Source organism: Triturus cristatus, chromosome 2_1 (assembly GCF_964204655.1).
Source record: "Triturus cristatus chromosome 2_1, aTriCri1.1, whole genome shotgun sequence".
NCBI classification, from domain to species: Eukaryota; Metazoa; Chordata; class Amphibia; order Caudata; family Salamandridae; genus Triturus; species Triturus cristatus.
In genome coordinates, this window is record NC_140581.1 from 802507521 (window position 1) to 802526159 (window position 18639).

Below are 18639 nucleotides of genomic sequence, written 5' to 3' on the forward strand. Positions count from 1 at the left end.
CTCACAAGGCCCTCCACGACACCGGACCAGCATACCTGAACAGCCGACTCAAATTCCACGTACCCCAAAGGACCCTACGATCAGCCCAGCTCTCCTACGCCGTGGTCCCCCACACAAGAAAGACAGATAGGGAGGCCGCTCCTTCTCCTTCTGCGCGGCCAGAGCCTGGAACGACCTTCCGCTCCACCTCAGACAGACAACATCGCTCCCCATCTTTGCCAGAAACCTCCAAACCTGGTTCTTCGACAGACCCCTCCTTGATGGACTGGAACCTGCGACCCCCCCACTCCCCAGCACCTTGAGACCCTTACAGGTGTGTAGTCACGCTTAACAAACACTTGATTGATTGATTGATAAGTCACCTCTAAGGTAGGCTCTAAACTGCCCATTTGCAGAGTGCAGTGCATTTAAAAAGGTGGAAATGTACTTCTAAGTTTTACGTTTCCTAATAGTGAAAAACCCCTAAACTCGTTTCTCACCCCGGTTTACCTCTCTCATAGGATAACATTGGATTACTTTATTACATTTATTAAGTGATAACTTTTGGTTGGCAGCAGGTAGGAATGCCATGTTTGCACTCAAAAGAATCATAATTTGAAATCCTCTTTCATCGCAAAGTTGAATTTTAAGTCGCAATTCTGAACATGTCACTTTTAGAAAGTTGCCATTTTCTTGTCCTAACCATTTGGTGCCTGTAGCTTGTGGCCTGGATCAAAGACTATGTGTAGTTGGTAGCTGGCTTTTCTGTATTCCTCCCAGTGACACAAAGGGGGACTAGGTGTTGGCGGGATGGGCCATCATCTCAGGAGGATAGTGGCACAGCTGTGCACAGCCCCATTTACATTTCAAAGAAGCTGCCTCAGCACATTCGCAAAGGACTTCACACTAGTCTGTTGTCTTCCCAGACATCCTGGGACCAGGGCAAGGAGGAAGATAAGTCCAGAACCATATGTGAGGGAAAACTCTAGAGGTTTCTTCCACTTCAAAGATGGCACAGGTATAAAAATAGGATCTTTGGACCTTCAGGACACTCCTGGACATGCAGCACTACAGAAGTAGGACCACCCTGCTGCAAGCTGACTGTCCTGCAGCTTGAACCTGCCATGCTCTCTAAAAAGGCAGACTGAACCTACTCCTTTCATCTCAGTTAGAGTAACTCCAAGAGTAGCTGGCTGAACTCCTGTTCTGAACTACAGGGGCACATTGAGCTCCAGAGATCTCTCTGCAACTTCCCAGCTGACCTGCTTCAACTGGAACTGAAACAGGACCTGCCTCAACCCTGCTCCTCCCTGCTAGAATATGTCCCTAACAGTGGCTCCTTGTGTTATGGGCCCTTGATTGACATCAGAGTGCACTCTTTTGAAGAAATAAGAGAAATCTTTAAGTTTTGGGCTGCTGCAACCACCGACTGCTCTTGCCGAGATCTCGCCAACTCCAATGACTCCCAATGAGACGCAAAAGTGGACCTGAATCTTTGTGCTACAGCAACTGCCAGCGATGACATTCAACAGACGGTTTGCACTTTATGCTACAGCATTGACAGCGAGGGGTGACTGCTAACGTGAAGCTGCATGGACCACCCACGATGCCCAACAAGATCTTTGCGGTACAGCAATGACCATCCGTGATGCCCTGCCTGCTCTTTGCGCTACAAGGACAACCATCTTTGATGTTCTCCCTGCTCCTTGCAGCCTCCTCCACCTTGGACTGGACTCTTCATGCCTTTTGAGAAGGTAATGTTTTCAGCTGGAGTAACCTAGTCCCTTTAATCCAGCATATGCTCCTTAGCAACTGGCATGAACTTGTGACTTTTCACCAATGTAGCATGACCAGATGACTGCAAGTAGGGCTTGGTGCTTTTAAGCCCTTTCCTTACCTAAAACTTTAAAATTGTATACCTCTAATTCTACTGTATGAATTTGTGTCATTTTGATCTCACTTTATTGATTAAATTTACACTATTTTCCTAAATGTTTGTGGTACTTTTCTTGTATTGTATATTCGCTGTATTACTGTTTGTGTGCTGCATAAATACTATAAACATTGTCTATAAGTTAAGTCTGACTCTTTTTGTGCCAAGCTACCAGAGGATTAAGCACAGGTTTGTTTAAGTGACTTTTTTGTGGTACTCATGACAGGGATTGTGGTTGTTGCTTTAGAAGGGTTTACATGTCACCTCAACCAAATACCCAGTGGTATATGTACAAGTCCCTATCGCCACGGAACATTACTTTTTAGGATGTTCCTGTGGCGATAGGGCTTCGCCTTATTAACAAGGCAGCGTTAAGCCACTTAAAGTGGCTTAACGCTGCCTTGCAAATAAGGCCCCCTTTCATGCTATGCTTAGCGTAAAAGGGGATGGCAATTGGTGTTGCTGTGGGCGTTCCACTGCAACACCCATTAATTCTGATACTGCCTCCTATTTACAAGGGAGGCGTAAATAGGAGGCAGCTCAAGAATTAAGACCAGGTTGTCTTACCCTGGCGCAACGAGGAGAAATGTTATATTTCCCCTCGTTTTTGCTGGTTTTATGTGTGCTGCGTTATGCACACATGAAATCAGCAAAAGGGCAAAAGGGCAATGATTGTTTATGTACAGGAAGGTCCCCTTTCTGCACATAAGCAATCATTTAAAAAAATAAAAGAAAATGATGTTTTGCAACTTCTGTGTGTGCTGCATTAAGCAGCACACATAGAAGTTACAAAGCGGCATTTAAAGATTGTTTATGTGCAGTAAGAGGGACCTTCCTGTACATAAACAACCTTCCCCTGAACTGAAACACCCTTGCACGATGGTGTACGGGTGCCTGCGTTGGTGCTAGGGTGCTAACCTGAGCACCAGCACATGGGGAAACACAGGGCTACTACTGTTTTTTCCGCCTACCTGGTGAGGTTGCACCCATGGATGAACATGGAAAAAAGGATGCAAACAAAGAAGGAAATAAATAAAGGCCAACGGCCACTATGACGAGTTGCACAGGAGTCGGGTTTCCAAGTTTTTGGTTAAATAGAGCATGTAAATAGGATTAATGTGCAGTTGAAGTCAGATTGTTACCATATTTTATATCATACATTGCAGCTTTAAAATGTTTGCATGCTTGATGTTTTTAAATTAGGCTGGTGTATTTGTTATTACACCGGTTTCATCAATCGATTATACAAGCGAGATTCTTGTTTATAGATGTTCAGCACAACGAGATAATTGATGGGAGGTATTCTGGGCAGTGTAGTTCATTAAGTTAATGCAGGCGCGTGAGTGCGAAACAACAGAAGTTTGGTGCTTTTCCTTTGAAGACAAACACGTGACTAATCACCTGGAGACACTTGGGGAGGAAGGATAAAAGGGTGTTATTGCTCACTAGCAGCTTGCTTTGTCTTCGCCTGAAGGGGAGGAGGGTGCCCAGGCACTCCATGAAATGTTGAAAGTGATGACAGGAATTTAACACGCTGGTTCCTCGTAGCCGGCTTGATGGTAGTTTGGATGGTCCTATTTTGGATATTTATGTCACGGTAAGCACAGTTATCAGCTTTTGTGCTTAAAAATCTAGGGGGGATGTTAGGCAAAGTTGTGAGACACGTTGTTCGCGCACTGCATGTTTTTTTGTGAAGTAATGTAGTTGTGTTTCACGGGGATGCTTGTGATCGAAGTTAATGGTTTAAAATTGCTTAAATTACCGTTTTCAATGTTGGTTACCACGTTAGGTGTTAATAGACTAAGGAAGCAAGTAACAGTTGAGAAAAGATAAACTTTTTTAATTCTAATGATCTGGGGTAGCTGTTGAGTAAATACAATATTGCTAATGACAATGTGCATAAATTCTTGTTTTGTAGATGCCCCTGACGAAGGGATGTTTTCCCGAAATGCATTGTTTTTTTTTAAATAAAGACGTGACTCTTGGAAACTATCCTGCCTCCTGTGCTTGTGTGAAACATCTCCATTCTCAAATGAATAAAATTAATTGAAGGAATTGAACATTGGAGTAAAGAAATGAAGCGAAATATTATGAAATAGAAGTTTAAGATTATAATCATTTAATTGATTGGATTCATTTAGCGACGTGGCTGTGCTGCTTGTATTGGGACTAAAGGAGGTCCTACGTGTTCTGTGAAACACAGGGCTACACCATATTCTTAAAAATATGGTGCAGCCCTACGTTACAGATGTGGTGGAGCATGTCGTTAAACCAAGGAGGCTAAAGACATGCTCCGCGGACCGCCACTTCTTTGTACATATGCCCCCAAATTTCCTAAATGCACCAACTGAGACCTACACTCTGTCAAGAATTCAGCAAGGGATCTGATTTTCACGAAAGTCCTGGAGGGCATCCTTCCACTACCATTACAAGTCTTTCCTGTACTTTCTATGATTATTTTCTCTCCACGTTTCAACCTTATTTGCATCGACTTCAAATACACACCTGATATTTCTCTTGACTCCATTTCTGGACTCAAACGCCGTTCTTAGAGTACCCAAATAGTTCCACCTGGGTTGAAGCTCTGTTGTGTTTCCTGCACTGTAATCTGTTCTCTTTTACAGCTTTATTGGAACTTGCTCCCCGTCTGTGGCATCTTTTGTCTATACACACTCTTCCTTATCTGTCCTTATGTACCTTGTTTTACCAACGAACAAAATGTGTCACTTTTACATTCCCGCCCTCCTAATTCTTTCTGCAGCTTCTGGTTTCCTCGTCTCTGGCTCTTCTATCAAGTTGTTTTCTTGGATGTCTCATTGGACCAGCACTTTCTCATGTAAATTAAATATGAATATTTGTTATAGCCTTGGATTTCTAACATTTTATCATGGTCTGGACAATCTTTTGTTCTTAATCAATATTCATCCAACTTTATAAAGCGCCTTATGCATAATTTTACATGAATTAATTGTAATGATCATGTAAGGAACACTGGTTCCTTCCAGGTCTTGTTTTCGCTTAATACAACTACTTATACATTTAAATAAATACATTAACATTTCAGCAATGTCGAGGCAGAAGAGAGACAGGGATTTCTGTGAGCAAGCTTCCTTTGCAAAAACTGTCCTTTCCTCTAGGCTCTCCCCCCTTTTTCTGCTGTCTCGCAGAAGTTTGTGCTGCAGCTGGAGTTTCGAATCCTAATTGCGATACCTTTTGTGTGGCGGATTTTGTACTCACACCTCTGCTGTTTTTCGAGGGTAGTATCTGTCTGCATCCGTCTATGGCTTTGGCAGGGGTGGTTCAGAATTGCCTGGAGTTCCCACTTACAGATGCAGAACCACAATCGTCTTATCGAATTACTGTCTGGCAGAGTTCACTTATAAAATTCACAATGCTGTGGTGGTCGGCGGTGTCTTCGCATGAATTTTTAAAAATAGATGCATTGTCATTGTTATTTTGAAGGCCGCTGGTGAATGTATCCGGAGAGGCAGCAGAAGAGAGTTTTCAAACATCTTAAATCTTTTCCTCCTGAGCTCCAGGAAGGAAGTGAGTCGGTATGTGTGGAGGTTGACACTATCGACCTTGATATTTTGACATACAACACTTGCTGAATCCACTATCAATGTGCGCTGTGATACTGGTGTGTGTCTCCAGTGTCCCAATATAGAGGTTTTACCGGAGGCTAATGAGGTTGCTAACTCTATAAGAGTGTGACCCGTTTCTTCTTTTAGCTCTGAAAGTTCGAGCATAATGCCTAATGGGCAGGTCTGGGGATAGTGTACTTGACAAACTCATTCAGCACAATCTAGACCATAGTCCACTAGGGTGAGATAGTCAGGCAATGTTATAGAACATGTAACAGGTCACCTCTGGTTTAATTACATCTCCAACATATGGAGGAGGGGGATAAGTCCAGCCCCCTATAGTTGGACTGGGGTCCAGTATCATTCATACAATGTATTTTTTAAAGGATAATTTTAATATGGATTCTCTCAAATACTTGTCATGCGAAAAACAGTATAGAGGACCATACTTCCTCACTGTAAACTATCTGCAGAAGTGCCTGCCAATGCAATCTGGTATTTTTCTCCATTTCTTTGTCAAAATAATCCGCCAATAATACTTATTAGAGATTTGACACCATTCCCTTTTATTGATTCACTTGAGATTCAGGTAAGTCTATCGGATCTCGGTCAGATCGGCCTTGAATACAATGCTCTAATTGATAGTATCTACACATGTGAATTGATTAAAAGATTTATTCGATTTTCATCCATAAGAAGGATTTGATAAACCCATTGTCTATTATGTCAGGATGGATTAAGACCTATCTGTCTTTCTAGCCTCTCCAACTTGAGCTGGTGGCCTTAATATGAATCCCTGTTTAATGCCATAAGGGGGAGGGACTGATGTAGTGACAGAGCCAATCTTAACTACTTGTGTACCATTTTCCACATTTCCCCCATTGCTTCGATTACGGGATGTCTAGGCTTGCTAGGAGAGATTTCATGTCCTGCCCATGTGTTCTATCTCTGATCATAAGAAAAAACATGAGTAAACAATAACTCTTACCGCAGTTCACGTTCACCCAAAGAAATTGGTAGATGAATCGATCAGTATTTATGTTGCTAGGAGAGACGGTCATTATTATATCATTTGATTATAGGAAGCATTTTACTTGTCCCTTCGATGTGTCTATTGCCAGGCAGCTGGTGAGTTACATAGTGCTGCTGCCAAAGTTTCAATGTTCAATAAAATGAGTGTGGGGGAAAGGAGACACCCTTGGTGTGTACCTCTCTTAATAGATATGTGTCGTGACAAATAGCCATCACAATTGATTTGGGGGGTCAGAGTGTTATACAGCCATTTTGATTTGAAGTCCTCTCCCAGACCTGCCCTCTGCAAGGTACGGAAGAGACAGATCCACTTTAGCAAAACAGGTTTTTTTTCTGAGGCCAATTAGCCTGCTGACACTTCATCCAATCTGTCTTTCATGTTCCATAGGAAGTGAAATAATAATAGTTTGATATGATTCCTGATGACCTACCTGGGACAAACTCTCCTTGGTAACCAAGAAAGGGTAATGGAATCGGTTTTCTGCAACCTCACCGCTAGGACCTTCATCAGTATCTTCACATTCAGATTAATCAAAGATATAGGATGGTGACTGCCACAGTCTATTGGGTCCTTATCTTCTTTCAGTATAAAGGGGGATTATGGATTCATTGGATATGGATCCTAATGAACCAGCAATTCTAACTTCCTTAGGGGTGACATAGGGACTACCAGCGGTTTTCTGATTTTGGAAGTCTCCCTAGGAAAGCCATCCTTCCTGGTAACTTCAAAGTGAGTACGCTCTTTATGGTCTCAGCAATCTCGTCTAGTGAAATCCCACCTTCCAGGAGTTTCTTCCTCTCATGAGCCCAAATTGCGAATTTTACAGCATCTAGGACAGCTTCCACGGCCACAAATTTATCGGTATCACGTGTAGTGTACCATCTTTTATAGTATTTAACAAATGTTTCTTAGATGTCTGTTGGATGCAGTTCCCCATCTCCTTGGAGTTGTGGATGGCAGAGATTGCCATTTGCTTTTTCTCCTGATTTATAGTGTCTTTGCCCAAGTTTCATAAAGTCGATCTCAGTTGGGAATGTTAAAATAGACACTAAGGGGCATATGTACAAGGAAGTGGCAGAGTGAGGCGTTAGCACCATAGTGCAGGGGTGTCTGCGTGCAGGGGAATATTGTTAATGTGCAGGAAGGTGTGCCTTCCTGCTCATAAACAATCTTGAAATGCCATTTTGACACTTCTATATGTGCTGCTTAATGCAGTACACTTGTAAGTTACAAAATGTCATTTTCTTAAGGATTGTTTATGTGCAGGAAGGGTCACCTTCCTGGACATATACAATCCAAGGCATTTTGCTTTTTCCATTTGTGCTTCACAAGGCAGCACACATGGAAAAAGCAAAAACGAGGAGAAATAAAGCATTTCTCCTCATTTCACCAAGTTAATACCAGGCTTTCCCTGTTCTTAATTTTGGCACTGCCTCCTATTTACACTGCTCTTGTAAATAGGGGGCAGCGTAAAAAACAAAGGGTGTTGTGGTAGAACGCCCACCGCAACACCCACTGCCCACCACTTTCACACTAAGCATAGCGTGAAAGGGGGCCTTATTTACAAGGCAGCATTAAGCTACATTATGTGGCTTAACTCTGCCTTATAAATAAGGTGAAGCCCCTCTCGCCATAGAAACATTACAACAAGTGACGTTCCTGTGGTGATAGGGGCGTGTATATATATTCCTAAGTTTACATTTGCTAGTCTCAAGTTTTTGATGTAATAAATGGGATGGTTTCCTATTGTATCAAATAGTGAGCATCCATAAGTCTGTCCCAAGCCGGGTACATTCCATGGGGGCCTTTTAATTGGCTATGTTTGTGTCATGCATCAGAGAGTATCTCATAATCGCTTTCCTCAATTAATAAGTCCTATTGCAGTCTTTCAAGGTCTTTATACTGTCTGGTGTTATAAATCTGTTAATAGTTAGCCTCAAACTGGTGGGGATGGAAGGATTTCGTGTGACCTATATCCAGTTCCAGCAGAAATGAGGGGTGTATTGTGCACCAGTTAGAAAAAAGAGTAATCGTGTTCATGTGATAAAGTGTGGGCCAAATGTCTGTCAGTCTGTACTCCATCAATAAATCTCAAAGTAGCAGTCTTCTGTGTCCTATCTGTCAGCAGGCCCTGTTCTTTTTATGATAGGGTCACTTGCTGTGCTCCAATGCCCCCTATTATGTTAGGTGTAGTTCAAGATGCTGTGAAAAGCCTGGATAGTTCAAATAGAAAGAAGTCTCTGTTTGTATTGGGTTTAGTAGCGTCCTCCCCAGCCTGGGTACATGCAAATTATCGGATCACACATGGAGCCTGATATTACATGTAATTTTTTTCTCAGCGTGTAACTGTTAACTGCACATTCTCCATCATAAATTCCTTCATCCTCACCCAAGCACTTACGTCACTGTTCTACGGAGTCCATCAGGAACCAAAAGGATCCCATCATCTCTAACTCACAAGACACTACAACTCCCACTTTGTTAAATAAAAAGTACCAATAATACATATATAGATTACAACTCTTTAATAAGTCATTTTGGTACCAGAATCAATCACCCAGATCTGGTCATATGAGGCCGCTGAGATACCCAACACGTGTCCATGACTGGCATTGGTGACAAATACATCAGTTCAGTCATTGGACTGTCTGGATTCTCATGTGGACAAGTCTCACTCCTGACACCTGGAGTATGCAAAGGTTGAGGCAGGTGCTTGAAATGTGAAGAATCTTGCGTAACGGATTTTCCAGGGTGATGAGCACGTGTCCTTTACTATTCACTATCCTGAGAGGGTCAGCACCAACAGATGCATCAGACTAGCGTTTCCATTTCTGTCTGTCAATAACTTGGTCTACTCTGTTGAACATAGTGCTTGGAGCACAGTGGAGTCTGTCTGCATAGGTCTTAATTTTGTGTTTGTGGGATGAATCAGTGGTTTGAAGTTTATCAATGTGAATAGATCTCTCATTGGTCCGTTCTGGCAATTTGGTTCCCATAGCACTCCCAAACATTAAGGTGGGAGGGCTCTCACCCATGGTAGAATGGGGAGTTGATCTGTATGCACGAAGCGTAGACTAAAGAACTGATTTGAGTTTAAGCTTTTCCAGAACAGAACGGTCCTCTTGAGGTGACTCACAAATCACTCGACCACACCATTTGCCTGTGGCCAGAGATGTGTGCTTTTGTGAAGTGTGACATTTAAATGAGTGAAAAATTCTTTACATTCCCGACTATTTTCAGATTTCAAAATCGAAGAAACACCCCATGTTGCAAAAATACTTTCTAGTCTATCAATGACTCTGTCATGAGTGGTTGATGACGGATCTTTCACAAGGGGAAAATGGAAATATTCATCAACAATTACTGATAGATGATGTCCATTGTGAAGGACTCCAAAGAAGTCAATTGCAATCTTTTCCCATGCATGATTTGGGAGATCAAACATGTTTAACGGATGTAGGGTTGCCTTAGAAGACAAACAGTTGGACAAATGACATGTCTTTAACTCCTTTTGTTTCAACTCTTTCATCAAGCCTAGGGAACCATACTCAGTCTGGTAAAGCTGGTTTCATGGCAACAACTCCATTGTGCCCCTCATGTGGGTCCATTGTCGACATCTGCTAAGTTAGCATGAGCTTCGCTGTCATGAGGCTGCTTTTGCGCACGACACCACATGCGTTTATTTTGCACTACTTTGTGTGCCCTTTTCACATGAGAACAGTCTGCTTTTTGTGTTCTCTGTTGAGCTCTGAGGTTTAGTCTGCACACGATGTACAAGGTTGATCAACAATGCCCCTTGTTATTCTGTTCTTGTCAGTCCCTCGCACCTAGACATAACATGACACACACAGCTGCACTACTGGAAATCGTATGCTTTAATATTGCAAGCTAAGCATTATTGTTCACACACTTGGGGAGACATCTGTCCAGAATGAAGAGGTGTGCTTGTCCTGAGATGTAAACCTTTCATCTAGGCCTTGAGGCATGGGGTCTGCTGACAAAGCAAAGAGGTCTTCTTTTTTATAATAAACTATTTCTTACCACGGGGAGGGTGGTTCGTTATTGTAGCCCTTTTCCACTTCTTTAATAAAATCATATCCCCGTTTTTATTCTATTGAATCGTGAGAATGCTGACTATATTGTGGTTATGCATTTTGCTGCAAGTAATGGCACATGTACTGTACCATAGAGCGTGTTAGTTAAAATAAACATTATAAACTATACTGCGTCACTGATTACTCTCATTGTGGACAAGTATGAGTGAGTGCGCAAAAGAGTGTCTGGCTCCCTCAATTCCCAAGAGAGAGTGACATGTTCTGGGTTGTCTAATCATTGGTAGCTTCGCTGTTAGTCTGAGAACGAATGAGACACTATAGCTAGTTGGTTTGGGAGTTTGTGTACTAATGTGGTAGGTTGATGCACCCCTATTCACTGAGGTCCTGTTTTTCTATGCATAGTTCTGTATGTGTACAGAATCCCTGCAACAGGGCCAGTTCAATAATTTGATGTCTCAGATTCTCGGGTATGAAAATTTGTGACGCTCATAAAATAATTCCTCCTGGGGTAACTAAAAGTTCTTTTTGCATATTTTTGAATTTCTGTTATTCATGATCATCAAGCTAGAGGAGTATCTTGCGCTCTGATTAATGCTAGATCATTAATCAAGAACGTGTATGAATTTCGAGAGTTTATGGAGGCCAGTCATATTGATATTGCTTTTGTCACCGAGACCTGGGCAGAGGCCTCCTCTGACCCTGACCTATCGCTGACCCTACCTGTAGGGTATAACATTCATAGAATGGACCAGGAAGGGAATACATGGGGGGAATTGCCCTCATTCTCAATTCCAGTTTCAAGTCTTGCATCAAAATGAATAAGGATAATAAAGACTGTAAAGAATTTGATTTTAAAATTGAATTGTTTGGTCACTGCTCTTTTAATGGAATCCTACTCTATCGCCCGCCCGAATCCAAGGCAACCTGTCTAGACAACCTGGGCACCCTGTTAGCCCATAGAACAGATAACCCCAACTTTACTATGTTAGGGGATTATAATTTCCATTTGAAAATTTTTTACGATCCCGATACCAAATTACTCTTAGACCTTATGGACAGTGCATGGATGTGCCAAATTGTTAAGAGGCCAACGCATAACGCTGGGCACTGTCTAGACGGTATCTTCTTAGACACCCCCCTGCTAAGCTGGACTGGAGTTGCACCCTTGATTTGGTCAGACCATAAGCGTATCTTATTTAAAATAACACGACCACAAAAAAATTTACCTTAGACCCCCAGAGAATACTATGTTAGTTGCCTCTGGAAGAAAGTAGAGGCATGCTCTCTAACCACTACTCTTTTAAAAACACTGCAAAAATTGTCTTTGAACCCTGATCAAGCCGCAAAGCAATACCCCTCCCGGCTTGATGCGGGTCTGACATCATTAGTGCCACCTAAACTATGTCAACAATCCAGGAGAAGTCCATCAGAACCATGGTTCATGGACGCCTTGAAAGATCGAAAGCAGCAATGTCGCAAATTCGAGAGAAAGTGGAGACTTGATGAGAATGAAACTACCCGATTAGAATATAAGGCATCCCTCTTGACCTACAAGAATCTTATCCTCAAAGAAAAGGCTACCTATTACTCTGAGAGACTTCTGGTAGCCAACAGATGTCCTGAAGCCTTATTCACCACAGTTAAGAACCTCGTAAAGTTACCATCTGTAGCTGACACTGGCACTAGCCAAGAATTCAGCAATGCACTAGCAGAATGCTTCCAACAAAAGGTCAAATCGGTTTTTGACCTATGTGTGCAGCAGGATAAATGAATGGGCCAATTGCTGAGTGGAGCGGATAAAACCAAATCAGCTATATCTGATAATTTACAAGGTGCCCATTATCCAGATACCCCCACCCTGTCCTATTTTAATATTTTGACAATCGAACAAACCACCTCACTTATTGCGACTACCAAATCTGGCTCTCCATTAGACCCGTGCCCCCCCTAAAATCTTGCAGATTTCGCCAGAAACCATAGCCATTCCTCTAACTGAGATTTTCAACTCAATGCTCAGAACAGGGCAGTTTCCAACGGACTGGAAAGGAGCATCCATACTCCAGCTGTTAAAGAAACCCAACTTAGATGTCAAAGAGCCACTTAATTACAGACCAATATCAAGACTTCCATTCCCCACTAAAGTCATAGGAAAGGCAATAAATATTGAACTTTCCGCTTTTATCAAGGACAATGACATATTGGATCCCTCCCAATTCGGATTTCGTACTCAGCACAGCACAGAGCTGGCTCTCATTACAGCAACAGAGGAGCTCAGGTTGATCGTGGATAAGGGGGAAATGCAGCGCTGATCCTACTGGACCTGTCAGCAGCCTTTGATACTGTCGATCATGGGCTGCTGACAGGACCGGCTGTGCACCATCAGGATCAGGGGCAAGGTGTTGTCCCTGCTAAGGCCCTTTTTGTCTGAGTGGTCGCAGGAGGTGGCATTGGGGAACATGGCATCACCTCCCTTTGCATTGCCTTGTGGGGTTCCACAGGGCTCTTTCCTTAGCCCACAACGTTTTAATCTTTACATCACCCCGCTGGCCAGACTAGTGAAAAGCTTTGGATTCACCCTTGTGTCATATGCTGACCACACACACATCATCATCTCGGTGAGCAGGTCGACTAGCCAGACAGCCACAAGGTTCTGTGACTGTATGAGTCATATCGCTAGGTGGATGTCAGACAAATGTCTGAAATTGAACTCATCTAAGACCGAAGTCCTGTTGCTTGGGAACAATCCTTCCTTTTGGACCAACAGCTGGTGGCCTCACCAACTGGGTCTGTTGCCTAAGCCAGTACTTAAAGCTAAAAATCTAGACGCCCTGTTTGATACAAAGCTGACCTTTGAAAATCAAATCAATGTCACCACCTCTGCATGCTTCTTCATTTTGAAGATTTTGAGGAACGTCCTCGTAATAATACCAATGAACCTAAGGTAGACGGTGGTTTGAGTACTGATTTCTTCAAGACTTGAATTAGCATTAATAAACTTCAAATGGCCCAGAATGCAGAAGCTAGATTACTGTTGGGCATCCCCAAGTTCGTCTCCGTTGCCCCAGCCCTGATCAGACTCCACTGGCTCCCAGTAGCTAAGAGGATACAATTTAAATAATTATGTATCGCTTTTAAATGCTTCATCAATTTGGGGCCATCACAGCTTACAACATTTCTTAAACCTTACTCCCCGGCCAGGGCCCTTAGATCGGCCTCATTGAGAAACCCAATTGTTCCCAGAATCAGTAAGGTAAGATGGGGAGGAAAGAGCTTTACAGCCACAACGGCATGCCTGTGGAATTCCTTTCCTATCTAACTGAAAAAAGAAAACAGTCTCTTTAAATTCAGGAAAGGCCTCAAAACCTGGCTGTTCTCGGTTTAATTGTCTTGTTTCCTCTGTACTGCATGCACTGCAGTTAGCGCCTAGACACCGCATGGTATTGGTCGCGCTCTATAAATTTCTCATCATCATCATCATGAAGAGGTTGAGTATGTTTTCACCACGATTAGTGGGTAATAAAGACTTTAAGTGTTAGCAAATCTTTGTCAGTACTATTTGCAGTAATGATTTGTTCTACTGATATGGCAGGAGAGGTACTGGACTTTATAATGAAGTTACCACAGGCAACAGCCATTTTAGTGCTGTGACACTGTATTGGCACACGTGAGAAGTAGTCAGCAAGGTTTCGATCTTTCCTGGACAATCCACAGTGAATAATCATTCCCCTTCAATCCTCACTTCTCAATACGAGGGGGCATCTTGATTTTAGGATTTCCAAACATGGTGAGCAATGCTTGGTGGTTAGTGACAACTGTGAATTGTTTCCCATACAGGAACACATATAAATGTTCACAAGCCACACCACAGAGAGGCTTTCTCTTTCAGGTTGTGAATAGGCTCGTTTTGTCAGTGAGAAACCTTGGCTAGCATAGGCCACAATGTGTCTTGGGGCATTCGGATATCCAGTGTGCTGGGCAAGAATGACACCCAACCCCACGGGGTTTGCCTCAAAAACGTCTGCCAGTTCACAAATGCATGCTTGCTTTTCTTGAAGCTTTGTTGACATTCACTTGACCATTTAAATGGGACATTTCATTTTGTTACTTCTTTCAATGGGGCACTTACAGTGACAAAGTCATGTATTTTTAGTGAACAGAAACTGGCTGTACCTAGAAAGGATCTCAGCATAGCTGCATCTTGAGGGGTGGAAGTAGAAGACAAGGCCTGTACTTTATTTGTATCTGGAGTCATTTCCTCATCACAAAAGATGTGACCAAAGAACTTGAGTTTAGTATGATTAAACTCACACTTTGCTGCATTTAAAGTGAGACCTGCATCTGCAAGTATGACACACTCGTGTAAGTAATTTATTATGCTCCTTTTGTGTGGTGCCAAAAACTTGTATGTCATCACTGCAATTGAAAGCCTTTGTGACTGACTGTATTACGCAGTGAATGATATCCTGAAAAAGCTCAGCAGCTGATGACACTCTAAAACTTAGCCTTTTATATTCATAAAACTAACCAACATGAGTCAAAAAGGTAGTAATGTACCTGGAGTTCTTTTTCAGTTAGACCTTGTTCTACCCTTAATTCAATTCAAGGCAAGAAAAGATTTTAGCTCCATTTATCTGCATAATCATGCCAGCAATGTGCTGACCTGGTTGTCGTTCTCTTTCGATCGCCTTGTTTACTCAGTGCATATCGACGCGAATGCGCACAATTCTTTCAGTGTCCTTTTTCGCCACCACCACAATGGGTGATACCAATGGCGCCAGACCAGTTGATCGCTCAATGGTCTTAAGTCTTTCTAGTCCATGAAACAAGGATGGAAACCGATTCACTATCCCATGATAGACATTGACATTTTAGTGAACAGAAACCAGTCTCATTCAGCAGCAGTACTGAAACTGAGTAAACATACACTCGATGAAGTGCTTGGCAAGACATGAATTGGCACTTGTACTTTCGTATTTTTATGCTTCACAGTTGCTATGAATGAACCTTGACTTTGCACTGGCGTTGAAGCAGCCCACCTATACACTTTGGTTTTTGATGAAGTTAAATGAGGCACTGGAGACAGTTCATTTTACTTTTCTACTGACGTAACTTTTATTGATGCGTCACTGTTTATGATGAAAGGTATGGTGCACCCATTCACTTTCAGTGTGAACTTGGGACAGTGTCCAAATTAATTTGGCACTTTCACTTGTCGGCCTAGCTTTAACTGGCATTCTTCCTTGCAAGAAGATAATTCTACATATGCATGTCATCCAGCAGTCAATAGTGAGATTGCACACCCATCTTCCTCACTGTCGCTTGACAGTGATGGTGAGGAACTCTTAGATGAACAATTTGACAACACTCGACATTGTTCAGCTTCTACTTGCCTCAACTGATGTTGCCGCTTGGCCATGTAGGCTTGCGTAGAATGTCGCGTCTAGAACTTTCTGGCATCCATTTTTTTTCCTCAATGTGATGCACATGATCTTGCCTCCATTTTGTTTTCTTGAAGTGCCCATTTTGATCTTTCCCTTGCTTTGCAGACTGTTGCAAAATGATTCTCTTTCTTGCAGCCTTTGCATATCTGTCCAATGATGGGACATCTGCCCTCATGTGAATAGGAAAAGCCACATCGAAAGTACAACTTTTTTTTCTTGGGAGACATTGTTTTATGGTCTTCTGCCTTGTGTTTCAACTTACTTTTTACACTCTGTGCTGATTCATTTTGGACCGTTCTGGCCTCCAAGTTAGCTGCTTGTCTATCAGATATTTCTCCCTCTCTGACAGCCATGGGCACCTGCTCCAAGCTGAGTGTCTCTTTCAGAATACGTTGTATGAAGGAATCAGAGAGACAACCATCTATTAGCATGAGACGCATGGCATCTTCAGTATTGAACTAATTGAACTTGCAATACTTTATAATACTTTATAAGTAAATCAAGTCTTTCTGCAAACTCATCATCCATTTCACCAGCTCCCTGTCTTTCGTGACTGAAGATGTACCTTTCATATTTGACATTCGGCATTGCATTGAATTTGAAGTTTAGCGACTCTTTGATTTGATGGTACATCACTTCTTCATGTTGTGGCATTTCCTTTATCACTTCTTTTACTCCTTCGACAGCCAATTATCTTTTTGTCATTTGCTTCTTCTAGAGCATTAACAAAATCATTGAAGGTTTTGACCCTGGCAGTCCATCTGTCACCAATATTTTGCTTTTTGGCAGTATCAAAGAGAGGCGCTGATTTCAAGAAGATGGTGACGCCACACTGTGCGCTCTTTCATCAACCATTGAAAAATTTCACTATTCCGACCTCTGCACACTGCCTTTACGTCAGTCCAATTTTATTCACCAGCTTCATAGGCACAAGCCCAGGGCTTCTGCTTGGGTGGCAGCTCCTGGTGCTGAGGTCATATGACTCTTTACTGAGGTTCTGGTAAGCGTGATCGTCTTCTTAATATCTGGCTATCGCCACCTGTAATGTTTCTCGATGTTTACCTGTTTCTGCAAACAGTGTTCTCTTTCACCTGGCTGTCTCCGCTCGTTGCACCTTTCATACCTGGTTATCACAAACTTTTGCATTCTCTTGGTATCAGAAATTTCAGCTTTTAACGCTTCCTTGCACTTGGTGATTATGGCCTTCAGCGCTTCTCTCTACCTGGTAGTCTCTGCCTTTAGGGTTATCGTATTGTTTACTCCTCACAGTTCATGGCATTTATAGTATCGGGTGAGGCGTTTCTATGCTGTCAGGAAAAAATTAAGACACAACCTTACTTCATCAAGGGGACACGTCCGCTATCACTCATGGAGTGTCCCTGTATCCCTGCATCTTTATCCGGGTATCGGTCTGATTCCTCTTTCTAAACAGATGGAAAAGGGCTTTAAACAGCCCTTTTACGTGACATGAACCTTGAGTAAGTATTTTGCATAAAATGTTCAAAATAAGCCTGTTTTTTCTTTCTAGTGTTTGACTACAGGGACTTTCCTTCCCTGATATGCCCTATGATGTCCGTTAAGACAACTAGACATGTATGTAGTGTGTACTGTATGCTGGTCTTGTCTGTTAATGTCTTCCTGTGATCTTTATATGTGGTTATAAATGTATAAAGGGACCACCAATGTATTTCTATAACACATGCAAAAATCTAGCATTAAAACAACCACATGGTGCTTCCTATATATGAGAGCATATTTCCTTCAACTTGCGACGCAGCAGAGGCTCACCTGAACTCCTTGCTCTTGGGGCCAGAACAGCTTAACACCGACGGGGTCCCTACGCTGTGTGTCTCCCCCGCTGCCCTATTACACCATTGGCCGCTGTGGGGGGAGACTACAGCTCCCGTGATCCTTTGCGGGCCGGACTCCTTCCGCATACCAGCGCGCCCGGAGGCGCTTCAAAAGCGGCAAGCTTCCTTGGTGGAGCGGGGGTCATATTTCCTTCAACTTGCGACGCAGCAGAGGCCCACCTGAACTCCTTGCTCTTGGGGCCAGAACAGCTTAACACCGACGGGGTCCCTACGCTGTGTGTCTCCCCCGCTGCCATATTACACCATTGGCCGCTGTGGGGGGAGACTACAGCTCCCGTGATCCTTTGCGGAGCTGGACTCCTTCCGCATACCAGCGCGCCCGGAGGCGCTTCAAAAGCGGCAAGCTTCCTTGGTGGAGCGGGGGTCATATTTCCTTCAACTTGCGACGCAGCAGAGGCTCACCTGAACTCCTTGCTCTTGGGGCCAGAACAGCTTAACACCGACGGGGTCCCTACGCTGTGTGTCTCCCCCGCTGCCATATTACACCATTGGCCGCTGTGGGGGGAGACTACAGCTCCCGTGGTCCTTTGCGGGCCGGACTCCTTCCGCATACCAGCGCGCCCGGAGGCGCTTCAAAAGCGGCAAGCTTCCTTGGTGGAGCGGGGGTCATATTTCCTTCAACTTGCGACGCAGCAGAGGCTCACCTGAACTCCTTGCTCTTGGGGCCAGAACAGCTTAACACCGACGGGGTCCCTACGCTGTGTGTCTCCCCCGCTGCCATATTACACCATTGGCCGCTGTGG

At 43.2% G+C, this 18639-nt stretch overlaps 1 long non-coding RNA gene across 1 annotated transcript in view; it reads left to right on the plus strand.

Moving 5' to 3' along the window:
- The first annotated feature begins 3377 nt into the window (after nucleotides 1-3377).
- LOC146865905 (uncharacterized) overlaps nucleotides 3378-18639 on the plus strand; it is a 184996-nt gene continuing 169734 nt past the window's right edge. The window contains exon 1 of the long non-coding RNA XR_014976722.1: nucleotides 3378-3509. This is a non-coding gene — a long non-coding RNA (uncharacterized LOC146865905). The remainder of the gene's footprint in view (nucleotides 3510-18639) is intronic.